This window comes from Oratosquilla oratoria, chromosome 8 (assembly GCF_046742065.1).
Source record: "Oratosquilla oratoria isolate Oo_2021 chromosome 8, ASM4674206v1, whole genome shotgun sequence".
In the NCBI taxonomy this organism is placed as follows: Eukaryota; Metazoa; Arthropoda; class Malacostraca; order Stomatopoda; family Squillidae; genus Oratosquilla; species Oratosquilla oratoria.
The window spans coordinates 57,100,752-57,105,751 of NC_134784.1; the positions used below are offsets into that span (position 1 = coordinate 57,100,752).

The 5,000-nt window shown below is 51.7% G+C and overlaps 1 protein-coding gene across 1 annotated transcript in view; it reads left to right on the forward strand.

The window, feature by feature from the left end:
• Positions 1-5,000, forward strand: part of LOC143027749 (zinc transporter ZIP1-like) — a 148,105-nt gene that overhangs the window by 50,801 nt on the left and 92,304 nt on the right. The window lies entirely within an intron of this gene.

The window sequence follows — 5,000 nt, forward strand, 5'->3', positions numbered from 1 at the left end:
GAGGGTAGCTGCATCTTCTTTCTTCAGGTGTCGGATTTCTTTTGATCTGCCAGAAACAACGGTCCTCCAGCCGCAGACGGAATAGCAGAGTTTTCACTTTTCTAGGTGTGGAGCGAGGAAGTACAAGGGGCTTGTAGTCTGTGACTGCCCTGTACCACCTCGTCCTTTCTGATACCTCTGCCTCCAGTCTGTGCTGAAGGAACCGTTGTACCTGGTTGAGAGCCCTGATGCGTATGCGCAACTGATTTCTGCTAAGAGGGACGACAACATCGACTTCCGGTCTTTAGCGCGCCGCTTCTGCTGCGGCTACAGCTAGCTCGTTTCCTGGGACGCCTTCGTGGCTCGGCACATAGTTGAGGGTGACACTCCTGCCTTACTAATGTAGCTTCAGCAGGAGTGCTCGAATGGAGGTCAGTAGGCGTACATTGTCGCTGGGCTGTGTCGTATCTAAGCTGCCTAGCAGAGACTGTGAGTCCGTGTGGATCACCACAGGACCAGTTCTAGATATTAGAGCATGCTCTAACGCTCCTTGAACCGCTATGGACTCAGTTTGGAGAGTGGACGCATGATCAGATACTCTCCTACCAAAGGTCAAACCATCATTCACAAAAGCAGGCCCCGCACTACGAGGCCTGTTGGGGTCCACGGAGCTATCCGTATAATAGACCGCCATTCCAGGTATCGACAGTGCGCGGATGAATTGTAGAGCCTGCGCTCGAACTCTTTCCTGGTCACATAACTTCTTCTTACTGGGAAGCTTTGTGGCAACGAAGGTGGCAGGTATCGACAGCCATGGAGGTGGGGACTTGAACTCTGGGTGTGGAGAGTCCCTACCCTTCTCAAGGAGAGCACTGGTGAGCTTGAAAGAGTCTTGGAGTCTAGCCGCTTGAGATAGCCAGGTACCGCTGTGGATAAGATTATCCACCCGTCCCAGAGCTAGCACAAGGCTCTGACTCAGCTCAGTTATCTTGAGGCTCTGGACTATCTTGGTAAGAAAGTCAACCTCCAGCCTTCTGACCCGTGGTGCTAATGAAGGCAATGAAGTCTCCATCTGGAGGTTAACAGTCTTGGTCCAAGGTTGAGCTGCGGCATTTTGGCAAGGCTCTAGGTCTTCAAGCTTGGCAGTCGCCACAGTTAAGAGAGCTGGGGCAGCGTAGTCCACCAAACTGCGGACTGCTTGCACATATAATGTGCGAAGGACCTGGTGCGTGGCACCAAGTGCCTTCCCCGTCATTGCTTTCATGACTGGTTCTCGCCTTCAGCCTCTCCTTGAGATATGACAGTTCCTTCTGAAAGGTGAGCTTCCCATCAACCCAGACCCCCAGGTACTGAAACTGGTGGACCCAGTCCAGCCTAAGGCCCTGGATGGTGAGATGCTCCCCCTCACTCCAGAGTCCTAACGCCATGGCTTTCGATTTGGTAGGGGAGATCTTTAACCCTAACCTGCAACATTCTGTCGCTACGGCACTTAAGCAGCGCTGGGCCCCGCTGAAGCAACGTCGCCTTCCAGTAATTATAAGTGCAAGGTCATCTGCATAAGAGATAACCTTGCGCTCATTGGGTAGAGGTAGTTCCAGAATGTTGGAGACGAGCACATTGAACAGAGTGGGGCTGAGGACCCCCCCTCCCCCACCACCACCCCTGTGGAGTGCCATTCTCCAGCATTCTGGCCTCTGATATGTGACCCTGAAATCTTACTTTCGCAGACCGGTGACTGAGATAGTCAGCAATCCAAGAAAGCAGCTTACCTTTTACACCCTTGCGAGCAAGGGTGTCTAATATCACAAGTGGAATGGCCAGCTCAAACGCCTTTTCCAAATCCAAAAAGACCACGATGGACGGTGTGCCACTGACAGCATTGAGGAGTGTTGCTTTACTGTTTACTGTGCCAGTGCCCTTGCAATAAACATGTACATGCTCATGCATTGGGCCCAATTTCCACAGCAGCCTGTTTAGCACCATCTTCTCCGATGTGTTCCCCATGCAGCTTGTCAGGCTGATGGGGCGATAGGCACCAGGTTCCTTTGGCTTTGGAATTGGCGTAATGATTGCTGTCTTCCAGGCTGTTGGTAGCTTGCCAGTCCTCCAAGACGCGTTAATCACCCTTAGAAGTGCCTCATCACCCGCTGGCCCAAGGTGGGTCAGCATGGAATAGGTGACGAAGTCCTCTCCAGGTGCCGTGTCTGAGCTGGTCCTGTGTGTGACCCGTAGCTCCTGAAGCGTAAAGCTAGTGTCAGTATCATCCGACCGACTCATCTTGTCCTCAATACCATGGCGCCTCACTCCTTGGAGGTCCTGCAGTGTGCCTTGAACACACTGCGGGAGTGAGGTGCTGCTGAAGCGAGAGGCAAACTCTTGCACCAATCGCTGCGCCTCAGTATCAGGGGCATGATGAGTGCGTCACGGTTGAGTCCTGCCAGTAGCTTTACGGAGCTTGGACCACAGTTCTGCTAGGGAGGTGTGAGCGTTAAAGCCCTCACACAATTCAAGAAACTTTGCTCTTCTGCCATCTGCAGCCGTGACATGTGCGTCACGAACTGCAGCGCGTAAGTTAGCCAAATTGGTCTGAGTTCGGCGCCGTCGGAAAACACGCCTAAGTATGTTCACCCGATGGTTGGCCTCTTTCACCTCGGGGGTATAGTACCAATTGTTCTTATGTTCCCTGGGGGACTGGCGAGTCTTTGGGATGGCTCTGTTGGCAGCCACCTGAAGGGCTGTAGAAAAGTAAGCCTCTAACGTTTCCATGTCCTGTGGTGGAACGTAAGATGCTGCCCATTCTTCAACAGATCTCTCAAAGGCCGGCCAGTTTCCCAGAGCAGTCTTCCACCTGGGAACAGGTAATACGGCTGGTATGGGTGGTGCATCCCGTATGTGCACAGAGACACCAAAATGATCACTAGTGACACTAGGATGCACCTCCCAGGTTACCCTAGGGAGGAGAGTGGCCGTCGCCAAGGTCAGATCAAGTCGTCCACCTTGCACGTGCGTTGGATTACCATCATTCAACAACGCAATATCAGGGCTTTCATCTAACACGTAATTCAAGTGGCGCCTAGCGACATTGGGCCTTTGGGGCGACATCAACATTGTATGATGGGCGATGAAGTCCCCTCCTATGATGAGGAGCCTGTCCGCAGCAAGAGCACACAGTTCTCCAAGGTCCAGTTCCGCACTATGGCCCCTGTGTATATTATAGATGGTGTACTTTTCGTGGGCCCAATGGAGTCGAACCGCAAGAACTTCCACACCATCTCCACATGATACAGGGTCCATGATTTCACTACAGGGGATAGATGACTTAATTAAGATCATGCACCTCATCGCTCACCAATGTCTCTTGGAGAAGTATGATATCGTAATCATACTCTTGCGCAAGCGCAAGGAGATACGAGCTTTTACTGCGGAACCCGTTTATGTTCCCCTGTAGCAACCTTAATTGACTATTGAACAGGGCGACTTTCTTCCCTTTCGAGTTCCATTACGTCCTTATCTTGTCCTCCCCGGTCAGAAGACAAGATGGGTTGCGACTTTTGAACAGTGGAAACATTTTCCTCATTATCAGAAGAGGAGTCTTCAAGCCAAAGAGCACATTGATGTTGGGACTTAGCAGCAAGCGTTTTCCTCGTCTTCAATGATGCTGTGGGTGTCGCTTTGCCAATGGTAAAAGTGGGTGTGGCTGGCTTAGGGGAAGTGGAAGGGGAGGAGGAGGAGATAGAGGCGGAAGAGGAGGCAGGGGAGGAGCAGGAGCAGGTGGAAGATGAAGAGGTGGAGGAGGAGGTAGTCCTCTCCTTTCGCCTAGGATTTTTGGAGGGGTTTCTCTTCTTTTTTAAGAGGTTGAGCACCTTCGTGACAGCCTTATTCACCATGTCTAGTGTCATCTTTGCATTACTTTTCCTTAGGGTATTTGTGATCCCAGCGACGACACCAGTCACAATCAGACTGATATCATCTTCCCGCAGGGGGATGACAGACGGATATTGAGGTGGGGGGGGGGGACTGCCGTTCCTGTGCTCGTGGGGTTGGGGCTGGGGGCGTGGGCATGGGCTTTGGCGTCGGCTTGGGGGTGGGGGTGGGTTTGGGCGTGGGTTTTTTTTTTTTTTTTTTGAGCTGGCTGTTTTCGAGTAGGTGTATGTGTAGTATCTGTTTTAAGTGCGGGAAAGTGTTTCAGATCAGGAGCACTAGGTGTAGTTGGCTGTGGTACAGTGGGAGAGTGCTTCCTGTTGTTCCATACAAAAGTACCTGGGGGGGCAGGTATGAAGTCCTGTTGCTTCTCTGTCCTCTCCTTACAGGCAATGGCCTGAGCTTTACGCACTGAACAAGAAGTATTCCAGGCGTGGTGCTTCTTGCCACAATTGGGGCACTTGGCAACAGTCTCCGTGCCAGCCTTAAACTTGTTAAGACAAGTCTTGGTGACATGAGGCATGCTGCAAATGCCGCATTTAGGTTGCTTAGCAGTGCATCGTGCCTGGTGATGACCACAACGTTGACACTTGAAGCAACGGAGAGGTTATGTGAAAAAAACGTAAATCTAGGGGGGAGGGGAGCGGGCGCTCACGAGCGCGTTGATACTATGTCGCTTAACGCACGAAACCTGTCTATCTCGCAACAATCAACGAATACGAGGCCTGAGTGCGCCTAGACACGCGAGACCGGGCTATTCTTCACGAGGGGTTCCCCTCTCTTGTCGTGAAGGCAAGTTTAAAGACCACACGGGCTATGCCGATCGTACTAAGAGAGTCATATGGGACATAATCCTGCCAGAGCGAGATTCCACGAGAAAGGGGAATTAACTCGGATAGCAGTACTTTCGATTCAATTGATGGGGTTTAGCACGTCAAACAGAGCTAGAGACTAGTGTGAATGACGGCACAAAAGGCGTATCTTCAATGTTGAGGCGATCCAGCGTGGGTGTTCTCTCCATGGAATCTGCGTCTTTAGACGATTACAAGACAAATACATATACCTTCCACGAGCCGACGAAAGAGCTGCCGAATGTCGCC